Source organism: Nicotiana tabacum, chromosome 11, assembly GCF_000715075.1.
Source record: "Nicotiana tabacum cultivar K326 chromosome 11, ASM71507v2, whole genome shotgun sequence".
NCBI lineage: Eukaryota > Viridiplantae > Streptophyta > Magnoliopsida > Solanales > Solanaceae > Nicotiana > Nicotiana tabacum.
In genome coordinates this window covers 118,281,179-118,302,004 of record NC_134090.1, presented here as the reverse complement: position 1 = coordinate 118,302,004, position 20,826 = coordinate 118,281,179, and positions in this window count along the sequence as shown.

The window sequence follows — 20,826 nt, the reverse complement described above, 5'->3', positions numbered from 1 at the left end:
AGCCCGGCGAGGCTAGGCTATTGGGGACAGATTTGGTTCAGGATGCCTTAGAGAAGGTGAAGGTGATTTAGGAGAGGCTTGGTACAACGCAGTCGCGTCAGAAGAGTTATGCGGACCGGAAGGTTCAAGATGTATCCTACATGGTTGGTGAGAAGGTCTTGCTGAAGGTTTCGCCCATGAAGGGAGTTATGCGATTTGGAAAGAAAGGGAAGTTGAGTCCGCGGTTCATTGGGCCTTTTGAGGTACTTAGGAGGATTGGGGAGGTGGCTTATATGCTTGCCTTGCCACCCATCTTGTTAGGCGTGCATCCGGTATTTCATGTTTCTATGCTCCGAAAGTATGTTGGGGACCCGTCCCATGTTTTGGATTTCAGCACGATTCAGTTGGATGATGATTTCACCTATGATGTGGAGCCAGTGGCTATTTTGGATCATCAGGTTCAGAAATTGAGATCAAAGGATATAGCTTTTGTGAAAGTGCAGTGGAGAGGTCGGCACGTGGAGGAGGCTACATGGGAGACCGAGCGGGATATGCGGAGAAGATATCCTCACCTGTTTGATGCTTCAGGTATGTTTCTTGACTCATTCGAGGACGAACGTTTGTTTAAGTTGTGGAGGATGTGATGACTCGACCCGTCGTCTCATGAGTTACCACTTTGTTTCCCCCATTTTCAGCTTCCTTATACTTCATTATCTGTGTCTTATGTGATCGAGTTGGTTTGGAGAGGTTTTGGTAGGAAATGAGACACTTAGTCTCTTTAAGGAAGGTTTGGTTTGGAAAAGTCAACCGGATGTTGACTTATGGGTTAGAGGGCTAGGATGCGATTTTCGGTGTTTCGGTTAGCTTCGGGGGATGATTTGTGACTCAGGAGCGTGATCGGGAGTGGTTTTGGAGGTCCGGTGTAGAAATTAGCTTGTTTTGGCGAAGTTAGTATTTCGGCGATTTCCGGTTGGTAGGTGAGATTTTGATCCAAGGGTCGGAATGGAATTCTGAGAGTTGCAGTAGCTTTGTTAGGTAATTTGCGATGTGTGTGCAAAATTTCGGGTCATTTGGAGGCGATTTGGTTAGGCTTTTGATTGAATGCGTGTTTCGGAAGTTTTTTGAAGAACTTAGGCTTGAATTCGATGCAAATTGATGGTTTTAGTGTTGTTTGAGGTGTTTTGATGATTGGAGCGAGTTTGGATGATGTATTAGGATGGGTTGGCACTTTTGGTTGAGGTCCCGGGGGCCTCGGGGTGATTTCGGATGGCTAACGGGAAGTTTTAAACTTGGAATATTGAAGAAAATTGAGCAGCAGGTGCAAGCCTGATTTGGCCTTCGCGTTTGCGAAGATAGGTCCGCGTTCGCGGAAGGTAAAATTCTAGAGCTTCGCGTTTGCGGTGAGGATCCCGTGTTCGCATAGAAGAAAGTTGGGTCCCTGAGTCTTTGTGCTTCGCGTTCGCATCTAGAGCATCGCGTTCGTGGAGGGTCCGTGGAGTGTGCATCGCGTTCACGTGATGAGTGTCGCGTTCGGGTAGGGTCAGAGGTCCAGAGCTTCGCGTTCGTGTGCAGGGCACCGTGTTCGCGAAGGGTAAAAATTGGTCAAGGGAAATTTTGTGCACCGCGAACGCGAGAAGGCCCTCGCATTTGCATAGAAAAAATAAGAGTTGGGTAGAATAGTTTTTGAAACATTTCCTCCGCGGGCTAAGTCATATTTTCCTCCATTGTTGGGCATTTTGAGAGCTATTTGGGAGAAATTGAAGAGGGTTTCGAAAAGGATTGATTGGAGGTAAGTTCTATGAACTAAAAACATGATTTAATTGTGAAATTTACTTGGAAATTCATGAAAACTTAGCAAAAAAAGGAGAAGAACTAGGGCTTGGAAATTGGAAATTTTAAATTGGGATTTGATGGGCCATTTGAGCTCGGATTTTAGAGTTCTTGATATGTATAGACTCGGGGCTCGGGTTTTTGCTAATTTCGGGATTTTTGATATTTTTCGATTGTTTTCGATTGGGTATTGTTCCCTTAGCCTATTGTGACGTATTCGTTGTGGTTTCGGTCAGATTCGACGCACGAGGAGGATGATTTGAGTGGCAAGGGAATAGCGAGCTAGTTTCTTGGCCTGCTTGAGGTGAGTAATGATTGTAAATGATGTCCTGAGGGTTTTAAACCCCAGATTGCACAACGTAGGCTATATTGAGGTGAGACACGCACTTAACGGCGGGCGCGAGGTCGTTTACTATTGGGGATTGTGACTTGGTCCATCCCGATTGATGTTTTTACCGCGTATTTGACTGAGACTTAATTGGTATCATCATGACTTGGGCTGATTGCCATATTTGGGCTTCGCGCCAACTATTTGAACCATCCGGGGATTTTTATCACTATTTCCTCACTGCATTGATTTATTACTTGAACTCAGTCCTATTGATATTTACTGTTTTACCCATATTTGAAACTTAAATGATATTTCTAAAAGATGTTTTGGGCTGAGAATTACTGTTTTACTAATGCCCGAGGGGCTTGTGATGATTTTTGGACTGCGTGAGGTCGAGGGCTATATGTGAGAATATGCTGAGTGATATGAGGCCGAGGGCCTGAGATACTTTATATGCCACGAGGTGGCTTGAGTGATGTGAGGTCGAGTGTCGAGTGATGTGAGCCCGAGTGCCGAGTGATGATGCCACGAGGTGGCTTGATATAGCGCTTGGGCCGTAAGGGGCCAATCCGGAGTCTGCACACCTACAGTGAGCGCGGGTACCCATTATGATCTGAGAGTGAGCTCAAGGGACTGATACTGTTCTGAGTGATTGATACTGAGCCCGAGGGGCTGATACTGTACTGAGAGTGAGCCCGAGGGGCTGATACTGTTCTGAGCGATTGATACTGTGCCCGAGGGGCGGATTTTTACTTGTTAAATTACTTGTTTTACTTGTTTTAAAAAGGAATATCATTTGATTTCTTCACTGATTTACTGGTTTAAGTGATTTTACTGCTTGATATGGAATTGCTTTGTGCCTTTACGTGTTTTCATACTTTCAACCATTATTTATAATTATTACTCACTGAGTCGGAGTACTCACATTACTCCCTGCACCATGTGTGCAGATTCAGGCATAGCAGAGTCCGCTCCTGATTGCTAATTCTCCTAGTTCAGACAGTGATTCGGAGACTACGAGGTAGCTATTGGCGTTCGCAGCCCCGTGCCTCCCTACACTTGTCATTTTCATGTTTGTAGAACTATTGTATCGGATTTAGTGTTCAGTAGACTTATATCCGGATTTTTTAGTTGCTCATGACTTGTGACACCCCGGTTTGGGCTGTGTCAGGATGGTTTCTACTGTTGTTATTGTTAATTCCGCAATTTATGGATATTATATCATGCATTAGAACTATTTATGATATTTAACTGTTTAAAAGAGGTGTTCTGTTTGGTCTGGCTGGCCTTTTCTTCACGAGAGGCGCCATCACGACCGGGTTCGGGAATTGGGTCGTGACAACTAGTAACTCTTAAAATCAACCCCAAAACTTAGTATAAGCTTCACATGAGTATTATCAATAAGATTTTTGAACATGCGTGTGTGTCTATATATATATATATATATATAAGAACATGAAGCGCTCGGAACACAGGGACGGGTTCTTTTAGGTATTGATACACTTGTAAATTGATTCATCGACTTATAACCTACTCATATGCATGTATATATATTAACAATAAATTAAAACGTCTTGACTTATATCAATTAATATATATATATAAGCTATATTCGATATAATATTAGCTAATGCACTAATACTTAGTGCATAGTATAGTATAGTATATATATACTAAGTGTATAGTATAGTGTATTATATAATACACTATACTATATATATAGTATAGTGTATTATATATCAAGGTATATTCGATATATATAGTATAATATAGTAAATATATACAAAAGGAATTTTTTAGTGATAAATGGAGCCAGTTTAAAACGTGATTTTTTGATGGTGTAGATGGTATCAGAGCCTAGGATTTTCATGGTAAATATGTAATAGATATGAAATATTCAACATAGATATGAAGCTTTTGGAATGGATCTGGGAGAAACAAGTACTAAAAGTACTAGACTTGAAGAGGTAGATATACCTCAAAACCTTGATTTGTTAAATAAATGGACGGTTCCTAAAGTTTCTATAAAAACCATTTATGATTATGGTTGGTTTGATAAACTTTCTTCAAAACAATTGATAAAAACAACTGAATAGTCTTTGGCGTTAAATTCTTCTGAACAGACTATTCATTTTTTAAACAAACACGATATTGACTTATATAAACATCATTATCATTACTTGCATATTGGTATGGTTCAAATTGCGTTTAAACCTTTAACCCTTAAAGGGTTACCAGAGACCTTTTTGGCAGCTCTTAGAGATGCTAGAAATCTAAATTTCAGACAGTCTTTGATTGAATCTACTGTGGCCTATGGTCCAGTATATTTTAATACTCAACCCAATTTGCAACTATCTCTTTTTGATGTTAATATTCTTGATGCCTTGACTTTAAATGTGAAAACGCATGGTTATAATTATGTGTCTGGTTCAGAACTTATATGTTTATCTTATAGGATATATTGTAAATTATTGTCTACTTTAAATCCTCGATGTAAGTTATACGATACATCGGATCAGACCATATTAGTAGAAACCAATTTTGCAAGGTCCAAGGTCACCACTAGGAGACCTATTAGGTGGGAAGAAATTAATTTCCTAACTACTTGGACTTTAAATTCGGTTATATCCCAAAGTTAGATTACTAATGACTTGTCAAATACTGATTGTTCGCATGTTACTCAAAACCCGGATGGTAGGATTTATATTCAATTTGATGATAAGTCTATTGTTTATAATAGACATTCGTTTTCTAATCATAGATTTTACTTGCTATTCAACATATTTCTCCTGTCGAGCCAGTCTATGGTCCAGCTCGAAATCGTGCAGCATCGTTACACACTATCGCTACAAAGGTGAGTAATAAGTCTGTCGAAAGGGTTAAAATTAACCCACAAATAAATATTGTTCAAAACAATGACAATATTTCTGATAAGGATATTCCTTCTGTATCCGAAATGGATTTCGATCCCAATGATACTTAATGATTCCACACCAAATTGATTTTATCCCAGGTTCATGGGCAAGAATATATATTCAAAAAGAATTTTTTAGTGATAAATGGAGCCAGTTTAAAACTTGGTTTTTTGATACTTATAGCAAAGAAGATTTAAATAGTATTTCTCAAGAATTTTACGAAAATTGTGCTTTGCATAATCAAATTATGTATTTTATTCCTTGGTTTATAACAACTTATTTTCCTCTTTATATAAAGGTGTTAGAAAGATCTTATAAAGATGGGAGTGGTAATATTACTAAAGCCATTTACCCTCCTCAAGCCCCCTTTATTTTACCTAATAATACTGGTATTACCTTCACTGCTTTTCAAAAATTTGTTGACGATAATGTTGCAGTTGTTAGTATCGCAGAAATTAATAAATTGATTTCTCAAAACAATTATTTGGGTTTATATGTAAAAAATTTAGGAGAACATATCGGTTCTCTTGATAAAAAATTGGATGATTTGACTGCTTTAATAAAGAAGATGAGTACTAACAAAGGACCAACCGATATTGCCTCCACTTCGGGAATCAAACCGCTTGATCAAACAGTTCTTACTCATGTTCAAAGGCCTCCTGAGGTTCAAGATTTTAAATTCAAATCTCTTGATGACTTAGCAGACCTTCTTGATAAGAAACTTTCTGGTTTAAATATTAGACCAATTGATTTATCAAAATATTTTGCTGATAAAATTGAGACCGTTTCCGATTACAAAACTGAAACGTGGTCAGAGCTTAATAAGCTCAAGGGTTTAATTAAACCCAATAGTAAGTATGCCGACAAACCCGGATGCAAACTTACTATTATTCCCGTCCTACTCCTCAAGATGTGTTAATAGAGGAACACGATTGGAATCAGACTAATACGTCTTACAGCAGTTCCAAAATTTATGAATGGAATCTTGATGGCTTAACTGATAGACAGTTAACTATTCTTGTACATAGAATGCTTATGTACTCAACTATCTGTAAAAGTGTTAAGAACACAGATAGAACTATTTGGAAAATGATTATTGCAAGCTTTACTGGCCAGCTTCGTGGCTGGTGGGATAACTATCTATCCGTTGAAGAAAAGGCAACGGTTATTAATGCTACCGCCATTGACTAAGGGGTTGATAATATAGGCATGGCTCTAGTTAAAGGTAGAGAAGATATTGTTTATACCCTTATCCTTACAATTCTAGAACATTTTAATGGTAGATTTACCAATCGGCATGAGTCCGTCCGTACTTTACTAAATGGGCTTAGATGTAGGACCCTTAGTGAATTTAGATGGTACAAAGATACTTTTATGAGTAGGGTTATGGAGCTACCCGAAAACAAGTATGAATATAGGACCGCTAAGTTTATAGACGGCCTTCCCTCCGTATTCGCTGAAAGAGTAAGAAAAGCATTAAGAGGTAGTTACGGTGAAATTCCGTAAGGAAATTATACCTATGGTAAACTTATAGGAGTGTGTACACAAGAAGGATTAAACTTGTGTAATAAGCTGAAGCTTTCTAGACAGCTTAAGATTGATAAGCTTAAAGAGAAATCCCAATTAGGTGACTTCTGTACCCAGTTCGGTTTACCCGGAACCTCTACTCAAAGTAAGAAGAAGAAGAAAAACAGATATCATAGGTAGTCACACCTCCTTTTTTCCTTACACCCCGGAAGGGTATAAATAAAAGAGTTTTTCCAATAAAAGGACAATCAAAACGGGATTTATTATTTTAAAAAAAATCAGAGTCGCCACTTGGGATAATTTTATGGTGTCCCAAGTCACCGGTTCAAATCCCGAATCAAGGAAAAGATTGACTCTGTATTACAGTCTGCGAACACAGAAATCCGGGTAAGGAATTCTGTTAACCCGGGAGAAGGTGTTAGGCATTTCCGAGTTCCGTGGTTCTAGCATGGTCGCTCAAACTATCATAATTGGCCTATTATCTGATTTTTATACATGTTTTAGCCTGTGGTATAATTTTAAATTATTAACCGGTTTTAATTAATTTTAGAAATATTCAACGCTATCTAAAACACGTCTTTGGACCACGCCACATGAAATGCACCCACGGCCCGCGACACATTTTATTTAACGTTGTTCAGATTTGGATGTGGGTCATATGAAATGCGCACCCGAGTTTAGGAAGGTAATATTATAAAAAATAATGCGCCTAAAGCAACTAACGCGTTGTTAACTTTGCGAGGGCCATAAAAATTCCCTAAATGGCAAACTTTGATTTCTAATTTCAAAGGATTTTATTATTCGAGGGCCATAGCTAAGCTTATTTAACATGGCACGCCTCCAACTATTTCAAAAGATTGTACTCAACTAAAGTCACCTACGGATACTCCTATCTAATCCAATTTCTGATTTTCAAAGACAAACAAACATCTCCACTGCCTTGACTAACAGACCATGGCCCAGAAATGCAGTACAACAACTTATTCAATTAAATTAGACCAAGTGACCATACAACCCACATAATTTAGCAAATAATGGTCCAACTATTATTTTGACTCAAGTCTTATCATTCCATCTGTGAAGAAGAACCAAGTCTAAAATGTGAGAACCAACAGGGTAGAAGAAAACTAAAATGCATCAGGATTTAACGATGAGCATTCATATTATTCCAAAAAAATTCCAAGCCTGTCATGATTGATTAAACTTTACGGATGTTGCATTTTAATGCCACTAATGAATCAACAACATGAACAACATGAAGCATATTAATAACACCATTTAATTTCAAACCAAACATATTATAGGAATTTAACCATCCAAGCAAAACAATAAAGAAGAAAACAACGAACCTTTGAAGCCTCTCAATATATTAAAGATCTTTCAACGAGTTACAAGAAGAATACAACATGATGGCTGAGCATGAACAGACCCTCGGCAAGAAACGGACTGACTGAGTTTCGCCGGAAGAACTCAAATTTGACAGTAGCTCGGACGGAACACTGACTCGACGACCACGGGACGATGACTGGAAACTTCTCACGTTTCTGTCACTGTTTTTGCTGCATTTCTGGCCAGTTATGGTAGTGGAAGATGTGGGAGGGTGGAACGGTAGCATTGTGTGTTCGCCGGCTTCAATGGTGGTCGCCGGTGACGTCGTGCATCTGGTTTCCGACGAACAACGGCTGGTTTAAGTTGTTTGGTCGTTGGTTGGTGTTGTCACTTGCCGGTGATCAATTCCGGCGAAGCAACAGCTCAAGCGAAGGAGATGGCAGAAGGGTCGAGATCATGTTTATGGGGTGGTCGACCGGTGGTTGACGACGGAGATGGGGTGGGTTTTTTTTGCTGGTCAGCGGCTGTCGACTCAGGTCGTCATGAAGAAGACGAAGACGAGAGTATGAGGTCTGTGCATTTCTCCGGCTTGCATGGGTCGTGGGGGGTCTGTTTTTCAAGGTTATGGCGTTTGGAGAAGACGATCCCGGGGGGGGGTGCTTGTTATGCGCAGCTTCTCAACCTTTTCGTTCAGCCCTTCGTTCTTCTTTTTTCCCCGTTTTTTCTTTTCTCTTTTTCTTTTTTTTTATATTGTAGGTTTTTTTGGTAGGGTTTTTAGGTTAAGGGGTATGTGCCTAGAAACTATGGGCTTGGCAATTGTGGGCTAGGTCCAAAATTAAGCTTAAAAATGGGTTGCTCGAGCCCAAGTTCTATTCTTTCGCTGCGAATGAAATTAAAAATACGGGCCCATTTATTAATTATTACTACTATTCAAATAATTATTAAAATAAAACTAACCATTAAAACAAATCTATTTTTGGTATTTTCAAATATCATATTAAAATAAAAATACGATACTATTGTTGTATATATTTTTTTTTAAGATTTTTTTTTCTCTAGATTAAAAATGACTACAAAACATTAATGAACCTATTTTTGTTAAATTTTGTTTTCTTGTAATAAAATAGAGTAAAAGAGTCAAAAATTACTTAAAATATCTATATTATGCCTAAATTAAATATTTACGCGCTAAAATATGAAAAATCTTGGGGAGGGTCAAAAATCACATGTCTACAGCTGCCCCTCTTTGACTGGAAACGTACAGAGTTTTCAGACAAAGACTGACTAGACAGGTTTTTGACCCGACCCTTATTTGGAGAGACTAAAACTAAGAGAAAGGGGAATGTGACCGAGCCCTGGTATCTGGGCTGCCTACATATCCTTGGCTATAAAGGAATCAGGCCACATGTAGTTTAGAAATGAGTGAGATGACGGAGTATGCCGAGGTGGAGATCCGGTCGAGGTGTCGTTCTGCCGAGGTTCCGATCTGCGGTCCCGTTATTACATCAAAATCAAAAATGAAAAAGACTAACTAAGCCCATCAGCTACGAGTTACAAGATTCCTATCTATGAGTCTTCTGAAGCTTGATCTTGAGTCTTGGTTGGTTCTTCATGCGAACTCTGATCTGAATCTTGATACTTGTTAGCCGCGGGTGTTAGTTCAATCTTCCACGGCTTCTTCGGATCAAGACCAGAAATGCAGTGATTGTGACCTCAGCCATGTCTTGAGCAGCCCACATCTTTCATCAGCTTCTGCATTTGGATTCACTTTTTGTTGTTTTTTTAATTCTTTATTCTGGACTGTGACTAACTTTCGTTGATCATCTCGGACTGCTGACTCGCATTCTTGACGCGAGCTTATTTTGTTACTGACCTTAATTGCATTCTGAATGGAATTCCCTTTTCTTTTTTCAGGTGGGCGCCTGATTGTTGAACTTGAACTGTCTTCTCTTGTTACTTGACACTGTTTTCCCTTGCACCTTGAACCATTTTCGCTTAAAACTTGAACTGTCTTCCTTCGAAACTGCTTTCCCTTGAAACTTGAGTTGTCTTCCTTCGAAACTGCTTTCCCTTGAAACTTGAGTTGTCTTCCCTTGTTCTCCAGGTGGGCGCCTAATTACAACAAAACAGACAAAACAAAAGAAATTTTTCTGCCCCAGTTTGCACTAGGAAGATTTGTGAGTTGTTAGCAAAATTGTAAGCCACTTATACTATTGATGCAATGATGAGAGTAAACTAAAGAATAGACTAGGAAAACTATAAACTAAGCTTGACTAAAGTAAAAACTGACCCTATTCTCCAAGCGGGCCCCCTGATTTCAGGAAAACTAAACATTGATAATCTTTAGAAAACTAAAAAAAATGACCCCCCCTTTTTTCAAATTCAGATTTCCTTTTTTTTTTTCAAAATATCCTAGGAGAAAATTCGTCAGACTAGGTTTTCTATCTTAGGAGAAAGATTCATCAGACTAAGATGTTAATCCTAGGAGAAAATTCATCAAACTAGGTCCTTTTTCTCTTTTTTTTTTTGTATCTTAGGAGAAAGATTCATCCGACTAAGACATTTATCCTAGGAGAAAATTCAGCAGACTAAGATTTTGATCCTAGGAGAAAATTCATCAAACTAGGTTTTCTATCTTAGGAGAAAAATTCATCAGACTAAGACATCTATCCTAGGAGAAAGTTCATCAGACTAGGTTTTCTATCTTAGGAGAAAAATTCATCAGACTAAGATTTTGATCCTAGGAGAAAATTCATCAGACTAGGTCACTTTTGGTATCTTAAGAGAAATATTCATCATACTAAGATTTTGATCCTAGGAAAAAGTTCATCAGACTAAGATTTCTATCCTAGGAGAAAGTTCAATAGACTAGGTCTTCTATCTTAGGAGAAAGACTCATCAGACTAAGATTTTGATCCTAGGTGAAAATTCATCAGACTAGGTCTTTTTTTTTTGGTATCTTAGCAGAAAGATTCATCAGACTAAGATTTTTATCCTATGAGAAAGTTCATCAGACTAGGTCTTCTATCTTAGGAGAAAAATTCATCAGACTAAGATTTTTTTTTGTATCCTAGGAGAAAGATTCATCAGACTAAGATGTTTATCCTAGGAGAAAGTTCATCAGACTAGGTTTTCTTATCTTAGGAGAAAGATTCATCAGACTAAGATTTTTATTGGAAGGAAAATCCATCAGACTAGGACATATTACCATAGGAGGAAAATGTAAAGAGCAATGGCATGACTTTATGCATATTAACAAGAAAAATAAAGGCAAAAATTTGAGAAACTTCCATTCGTCGATTCTTCTCTTCTTTTCTTTGTCTTTTTTTTTTTTGCTTTTTTTTCTATTTTTCTCTTTCTTTCTTTTTTCTCTTTTCTTTTCCCTGCTTTTTTTTTTCTCTTTTTCTTTTCCCTTCTTTTTTTTTTCTTTTTCTCCTTTTTTTAGAACCTCTTTCCTTGCACTGCTTTGTTCCTGTTTCAAACAAAGAAAATTTTGTCAGTTTTGAAAGTGATGGTCAGTTTGTGGCCTTGAGTCTTGAGCAGCTTGGCTTTTGCTCGATCATCTTGAGTCGATCTCAAGAAACTTTTGTTCTGCACCAACTCTTATTATTTCACACCCGGTACCATTTGTATTTCTGGCTCAATCAGCATTACCCCAACTCTTAGATGACCTTTTCTGATATCTTGAATGACTTCCTGCTTTGAGCAATTTGTCTGTTAGAGAGAATCACAAGTTATCTTTGTTTGCGCCAAGCAGGCTGACAAGAGTCTTTTGGGGAAGCCTTTGTATGAATCCTCAAGGCATATTGACATTAACAACTGAGTTTGTTGGCCAAATTTACTTTGTACAACTGAAAAGCTGGTAGCAGATTTTGAAATCTTTTCTTGCTTGTTTTGAGAAGGACTGACTTAGGGTGAGGGACACAAATGATGCAAAGAAACAAGTATTAACAAGAAATGCCCCTATCGGAGGGACAAAAGGAAGAGTTTTTTTTTAAATAACTAGCCTTAATGAATTATGACATGCATTTTGGACCCAACGGCCTGATCTATCAAACTAATCCAATCTTCCCTTTTACCATTCTTATGATCTTTGAAGTCGGGCTTGTTCGTGCCAATCCTTTGCATCAGCTTTATGACTCACTTTCGGCTAGTGGTGCCCCGAGAGGTTTTCACCAACAAGTCTCTCTTATTTATTTTTCTCTACTTACCATCGCCTTACAGTGCCCGTGAAGGTTTTCACTAGTAAGACTCTCTCATTTTTCATTTTCTTTTTCTTTCCCTCTTTTTGTGAGCAGCTCGACGATGTTCTACGTCGTATGACAAATGTTGCTCATTGCATGCGTCTCTTGGCATTCTTGAAGGCATATTGGGAGGTCTTTATTTGGAAGGTTTTTGGATAGGGTGGAAAGAAAGGTCGGCGTGAAGGCTCAAAATAAACTCAAAATGAGGGGTTGTAGACTTACAACTCTTGGAATCGACTCTTTCAAAAATGAAATAAAATCTTTGCCTCAGTTTCAGATGCTGAGGATTTTTGGATTTTTCTATTTTTTCTATCTTTTATTTTTCTTCTATATTCTTATTTGGTTGGACCGAACCGTGAGGCTGCCTACGTATTCTTATTTTAAAGGAACCAGGTCTAACATAGTTCAAACATCTGACCTAAACTATTTTTCATCTTTCTTTCTATTTCTCTTTTTTTTTCTTTTCTTTTTCTTCTCTTTTTTTCCTTTTCTTTTTCCCTTTTTATTTTCCCCAGCTTCTATTTTTGAGGGCATGGACCTTCGAAAGTTCTTTTTTCTTCTTCTTTCTTTTTTTTCACTTGAACTTTCAAAGAGCTGTCCCAGTTTGTACTTTTGGGGCATGGACTTTTTTCTTTTTTATCTTCTTTTTTTTGACTCTAAACTTGATTCCAAAAGAGGTTAATCAAAGAAAATAACACGGCTCCAAAGGGGTGACAAAGGGTATAAAGTATTTGGGTAGCAGAAAAAGGGCCTCCCAGCCTTGAGAATGCTAAACATAGTATCCTTTCGCAATCATGGCATTGATGAACATGTCTATCTTCTTAGTGTGTCGTGGTCACAAGACATTTCTCCATACCTTAGTGACAAACTTTCCAACAAACTTTAATTGATTAAATATCCTCAAGACCGATCTTCACAATAATTTGAAGGTGAATTTTACTCGACCTTAGTTCCAAAGTATTCCAACTCTTTATTCATCCTCAAAAGTATTTTTTTTAGTTATCAAATTCCAGATTAAATCAGTTCCTAAGATCTGGCCAAAATTTCTGCATGCATGTCATGTTATTAAGACCAGCGGGAAAAGAACTAAGCATGGAATGACACAAAAGGACAAACTGTATTTCATTGAGTAAACAACAAGACAAACAACCTAAAATCCGAGTGACAACCCTAAATAACCCGGCTAATGAAAATAGTAACAGAACAGAAAGACAAAACTCACACAAATAGAATAGAGGGATAGAAGGGTTTGACTCAATAAAACAAATAAAATCTGGATCACAACCCTGAAATAACCCAGATAATAGAAAAAACATCAAAACAAACTACCAAGATTCCTTCCTAGTGAGGAGGGAATGACTTTTCAATAGTTAGGCTTGACATTTAGCCACAAATTTGCTCATCAGGATCGGCAGAGCCTTCTCCAATTTCAAAATCATTAACTTCAGTTAGCAAATTCCCGAGAGGATTCTCATACTCCCTGTCACCACGCATCATCCCCACAAAGTGTGCATCATCATGTACAGGTAAAGGATTCTGCACGATATTCTAGGCACCACTGTCTTGGATCACAATAAGTTTTTCCTGGATCACCCTTTCTATTTCTCTTTTCAAATCCCGAAAACTTTCAACATTGTGCCCCTAGGCATTGGAATGGTATTCACACCTTTTAGAAGGGTCAAAGCTTCTCGCACGTGGGTCCACATGATTTGGAGGAATAGGTGCAATCATGTCATTATGCTTTAACTTCTCAAATAAGCTTGCATAGGACTCCCCTATTGGTGTAAAATTATCTTTCAACCTTTGTTCCCTTTTATACCTCTGGCTTGGATGTGGGTTATAGGGCACCTGAAAATTTTGTGGAGGCTGTTGGAGAATTCGTGATGCTCGTGCTCGCCTTCTAGGGTGTTTTGGTGGCTGGACAACATACTGAGGTGGAGCGACATAGTATTGAGGGTTCTGAGGTGGATAGTACTGCTCAGGGGAGTCATGGAAAACTTGCGGAGGCTGCTCATACCTTTGAGATGTTCTCTTGGGACCTCTTCTCGACCCTGATGTCATCATGATTTCTTCAACCTTCTCATTTGTGTCGCTAAAATTATCAGATTCAACCTGGACATCCTGAGTTGCGGCTTTAAAAACTGCTTGACTTATAATTTTGCCTGTCTTAAGACCATTCTCTACCATTTCTCCCATTTTGATTGCTTCCGAGAAGGATTTGCCAACTGCGGACATCATGTTTTGAATGTAATCTGGCTCCTGCACTTGAAGGAAGACAATGATTAGCTCGTGGTCATCCATGGGTGGCTTAACTCGAGTTGCTTGCTCTCTCCATTTAATGGCATATTCCCTGAAACTTTCACTTGGTTTTTTCTTCAGGTTTGAAAGGGAAATGCGGTCTGGGGCAATGTCGATGTTGTATTGGAACTGTTTGACAAAGGCCTATGCCATGTCATCCCAGACATACCAGCGAGACGTGTCTTGATCCATAAACCATTCGGAGGCTACTCCCGTAAGGCTTTCCCCAAAATAAGCCGTCAACAATTCTTCATTTCTTCCCACACCTCTCAGTTGATTGCAATACCTTTTCAGTTGGGCTATGGGATCTCCATGTCCATCATACTTTTCAAATTTGGGAGTCTTGAAACCAGGCGCCAAGTGGACATCGGGGAACATGCATAGATCTTTGAAGGAAACACTCTTTTGACCTGCCAACCCTTGCATGTTTTTCAACCGTTGTTCTAAGCTTTTCACTTTTTGGGTCATTTCTTCCTGTACCATCTTTCGAGCAGGATTCTCAATGTTTGCAGGAAGATCAAACGAGTACGAGTGGTACTCAGGAGAGTGGTACTGCTCTTGCTGTGTAGCAAATTGTGACTCATGATGAGGTTGTCCTTGACCACTGGCCCATGCTTGACACATTTCGATCATTTGCTGTTTCAGTATTTTATTTTTCTCAACCATAGCAGACTCTTGTTGAACCCTCTGCCCCTGAGTCTCTTGAGCACTTGTAATAGCTTCGATGTCAGTTATCATTTTTCCTTGGATCTTGTGTTTCCAGCTTACCACAAACCGACCACCTCAACTTTCTTCGCAATTCAAAACAAAACATGTTAGAATGGACTCAATTGGTCCTTATTATTATCAATATTTTTTCAATTCTTCATTTTTTTCACTTCTTTTTAATGGTGATCAAACCTGTGTGGGTTGCCTAAGTATCATGTGGGAATATGAATCAGATCTTGCGTAGTTCAGGAAGATCAAAAATAAAGTAAATAAACTAACTTTTTTTTTTTGATTTTTTTATTTTATTTTTTCAAAAGAAAGATTTATAAAGAAGAAAGGGAATATTTTTGGATTTTGATTTTTCTTCAGCATTTTTGCAAAGAAAGACTTTTAAAGAAGAAAGATTTTTTTTTTAATTTTTTTCTGGAATTTCTAAAGAAAAACTTCTAAAGAAGAAAGAAAATATTTTTTGGAATTTTATTTTGAATTTATGAAAGAAATGCTTCTAAAAAAAGAAAATATTTTTGAATTTTGAATTTTCTTTTCAATTTTGAAAGAAGAATGAAAATATGTTAGGATTTTTGGAAGAAATTAAAAGAAAATATTTTTGTATTTTTTTTAAAAAACAATTATGGTCTAAAAGAAAGTCTTTTTAAAGAAGCAAGTAATGGAAAATATTTTTGAAATTTTTGAAAATTGGGGGTCTCAAAAAAAAGACTTTTCTAGAGAGGAAGTAAAGGAAAATATTTTTGGATTTTTTTGAAAATTATGGGCCGGAACCGATGAGGTTTGCCAACGTATCTCACATCCGGTGAGAATTAGACCCGCGTAGTTCGCCCAGTTTTGAAGGAACAGGAATTGACTTATTTTGAAATGACTTTTCCTCTTTTTTCAAAATTTTGGCAGAGTTTCAGGATAATTCAAATACCTACTTCTCACTCTTGATTTTTTCTCTTTGATTTTCTCTTCTTTTTTTCTTCTTCTTTTTTTGATTCTTTTTTTTTTCTTTTTTCTCATTTTCTTTCCCTATTCTAGAAGTCAGTCAACATGCAAGCCGAAGCAGACAGATACGCAAGTATAATGTAAGATGCATCAGGATGGTCTTTAATTTGGGTACACTTGTCCTAGACGGACCCGACCCCTGTGTTGAGTCCCCAAAGTCAAATGCACGTGATGCAAACAAGCGTTCCTACTAGGGATCCGGCATGAGGCTATGTTATTCTAGGTTTAAAACCTGGGTGTATTGTTCTAGACATGGCTTACCCGAGCGGACAGCTCGCACCGAGGGGGGCAGCGTACTGAGAATACAAAAGCTTCACCGGCTTTGCAACTTGTCCAAATCTCGTTCTAAAATTAGGATATGACTCTAACAGAAAAGAAGTCACACGAAGTGCACACTTCCCAAATGATTTAGAAGACTCAGAGATAAGAGGGTTTTCATAACAGTTTATATACAGTTCAAGCAATATTAAAGCGGTAAAAAGCGGCATTTAGCACATTAGGCTCAAACACGCAAAAAATTAGATAATAGATAAAAGCCGAGTATAACAGCTATTCTAAGCTCGAATTCTGAGCCCTGAACCAGAGATTCTGGATTCGATTCCCCAACAGAGTCGCCAGAGCTGTCACACCTCCTTTTTTCCTTACACCCCGGAAGGGTATAAATAAAGGAGTTTTTTCAATTAAAGGACAATCGAAACGGGATTTATTGTTTTAAAAAAAATTCAGAGTCGCCACTTGGGATAATTTTATGGTGTCCCAAGTCACCGGTTCAAATCTCGAATCGAGGAAAACATTGACTCTGTATTACAGTCTGCGAACACAGAAATCTGGGTAAGGAATTCTGTTAACCCGGGAAAAGGTGTTAGGCATTCCCGAGTTCCGTGGTTCTAGCACGGTCGCTCAAACTATCACAATTGGCCTATTATCTGATTTTAATACATGTTTTAGCCTGTGGTATAATTTTAAATTATTAACCGGTTTTAATTAATTTTAGGAAGATTCAACGTTATCTAAAACACGTCTTTGGACCACGCCACATGAAATGCACCCACGGCCCGCGACACATTTTATTTAACGTTGTTGAGTTTGGATTTGGGTCACATGAAATGCGCACCCGAGTTTAGGAAGGTAATATTATTAAAAGTAATGCGCCTAAAGCAACTAACGCGTTGTTAACTTTGCGAGGGCCATGAAAATTCGCTAAATGGCAAACCTCGATTTCTAATTTCAAAGGATTTTATTATTCGAGGGCCATAGCTAAGCTTATTTAATATGGCACGCCTCCAACTATTTCAAAAGATTGTACTCAACTAAAGTCACCTACGGATACTCCTATCTAATCCAATTTCTGATTTTCAAAGACAAACAAACATCTCCACTACCTTGACTAACAGGCCATGGCCCAGAAATGCAGTACAACTACTTATTCAATTAAATTAGACCAAGTGACCATACAACCCACGTAAATTAGCAAATAATGGTCCAACTATTATTTTGACTCAAGTCTTATCATTCCATCCGTGAAGAAGAACCAAGTCTAAAACGTGAGAACCAATAGGGTAGAAGAAAACTAAAATGCATCAGGACTTAACGATGAGCATTCATATTATTCCAAAAAATTCCAAGCCTGTCAGGATTGATTAAACTCTACGGATGCTGCATTTTAATGCCACTAATGAATCAACAATATGAACAACATGAAGCACATTAATAACACCATTTAATTTCAAACCAAACAGATTATAGGAATTTAATCATCCAAGCAAAACGATAAAGAAGAAAACAACGGACCTTTGAAGCCTCTCAATATATTAAAGATCTTTCAACGGGTTACAAGAAGAATACAGCACGATGGTTGAGAACGAACAGACCCTCGGCAAGCAACGGACTGATCGAGTTTTGCCGGAAGAACTCGAATCTGACAGTAGCTCGGACGAAACACTGACTAGACGACCTCAAACGGGACAATGACCGGAAACTTCTCACGTTTCTGTCACTATTTTTGGTGCATTTCCGGCCAGTTATGGTAACGGCAGATGTGGGAGGGTGGAACGGTAGCAGTGTGTGTGTGTGTTCGCCGGCTTCAATGGTAGTCGCCGGTGACATCGTGCGTCTGGTTTCCGACGAACAGCGGCTGGTTTAAGTTGTTTGGTCATTGGTTGGTGTTGTCACTTGCCGGTGATCAATTCTGGCGAAGCAACAGCTCAAGCGAAGGAGATGTCAGAAGGGTCGAGGTCATGTTTATGGGGTGGTCGACCGGTGGTTGACGACGGAGATGGGGTGGGGTTCTTTTGCTGGTCAGCGGCTGTCGGCTCAGGTCTTCATGAAGAAGACGAAGACGAGAGTATGGGGTCTGTGCGTTTCTCCGTCGTGCATGGGTCGTGGGGGGTCTGTTTTGCAGGGTTAGGGCATTTGGAGAAGACGATCCCGGGGGGGTTCTTGTTATGCGCAGCTTCTCAACCTTTTCGTTCAGCCCTTCATTCTTCTCCTTTTCCCATTTTTTCTTTTCTCTTTTTCTTCTTTTTATATTGTAGGTTTTTTTGGTAGGGTTTTTAGGTTAATGAGTATGGGCCTAGGAACTATGGGCTTGGCAATTGTGGGCTATGTCCAAAATTAAGCCTAAAAATGGGTTGCTCGAGCCCAAGTTCTATTCTTTCGCTGCGAACGAGATTAAAAATACGGGCCCATTTATTAATTATTCCTACTATTTAAATAATTATTAAAATAAAACTAACCATTAAAACAAATCTATTTTTTGTATTTTCAAATATCATATTAAAATAAAAATATGATACTATTTTGTGTATATATATATATATATATATATATATATATATATATATATATATATATGATACTATTGTTGTATATATATATATAAGATTAAAAATGACTACGAAACATTAATGAACCTATTTTTGTAAATTTTGTTTTCTTGTAATAAAATAGAGTAAAAGAGTCAAAAATTACTTAAAATATCTATATTATGCCTAAATTAAATATTTACGCGCTAAAATATGAAAAATCTTGGGGAGGGTCAAAAATCACATGTCTACATAGGTATCTTAACCGGACGCAAGGCCCTGAAGATGATGAACTGAACTTCGAAACTTTTATTTACTTCAACTGATTTACAAAATGAAGAAGCTAAGAAGCTTAAAAGACTTTACAAGAGAGAGGGAGAGATTTAAGAGAGAGAGGGGGAAATTTTCTGAATCAGTCTAACTATTCCCGGGATAAAAAATCCGGAAGGGAATTATCAATTCCTTTTTTGTATTGAATTTCAAAATCAAAAGGCGCCAGTTGAGCTTGCTATCTAGCAAATATTAATTTAGACACATTATATTTGAAATCTTTGTCAAACATATATTTAACAGATTGAGCATCAGTTTTTATTAAAAACTTTTGATTATATAAATCGTTTTGAAAATTTAAAACACATTTAACAATAGTTAACATTTCATGAGCCACAGTAGCATATTTCTTTTGGGCTTCGGTCCATTTACCAGAGTGAAATCTTATCAGGTATTCACTCTTATTGTTGGGATTCACTTGCTTTAAAATCCCACCGTAGCCAACGTTGGACGCATCTGTCTCAATAATATTTTGCCATGTAGGATTAGCAAAATTTAAGCAAGGTAGAGACCTAACACGCTGTTTAATACTTTTGACTAACGTAGTATGCTGGTCAGTCCAAGGCTGCCTATGATCCTTTTTCAGCCTACCGTATAAAGGGGCAAGATCACGAGATAAACTTTTGTAGAAAGGAGATATATAATTCATACTTCCCAAAAATCTTTGTAATTGAGTCCTGTCAGTAATAACATCAGGAAATTTTGAAGCAAAATCAATCGATCTTTGTATCGGGGTAATTTTTCCTTGGCAAATATTATGGCCTAAAAATCGAACATTGGTAATAGACTCATTTTTGGTTTAGAAATAACTAAGCCATTTTCTATTAGAATTTTCTTAAAAATATCAAGATGCTTAATATGCATCTCTAATATTTTAGAAAATACTAATATGTCATCAATACAAACGATGATAAAATCTAGATAAGGGTTAAAAATATCATTCATAATTTTCTGAAATTCAGAAGGGGCATTTTTTAAACCAAAAGGCATGACATTCCATTCATATTGACCAAATGAAACATTAAAAGCAGTTCTATAAGTATGCTCTTTAAAAATTTGAATTTGCCAATATTCAGATTTTAAATCGAATTTTGAAAATATATTGGCGCCATATAATCTAGATAGCAGATCTCTTTTATTGGGAATAGGATATCTAATCCATTTCAGATGTTTATTCAAAGGTTTATAATTTATAACTAATCTAGGAATACCACGTTCCTTTTCCGCAGCATTATTAACATAAAAGGCAGAACATGACCAAGGAGATTTTGAGGGTTTTATCAAACCCTTTTGTAACAAATTATCAATTTCATTTTTGTAGAATTCGACCAATTCAGCATTCATCTGGCAAGGTCGAGATTTAGTGGGGATATCATCCTCGGAGAAGTTTTCTTCGTAAGGAAGAGTTACAATATTCCTTTTTCGGTTCCAAAAGGCACTAGGGTGATCGATGCAAACATCAACAGCCATCTGTTCCGCAATCAATTTAATCTTTTGCTGAACCTTAGCAGATTGTAAAGTATCGAATA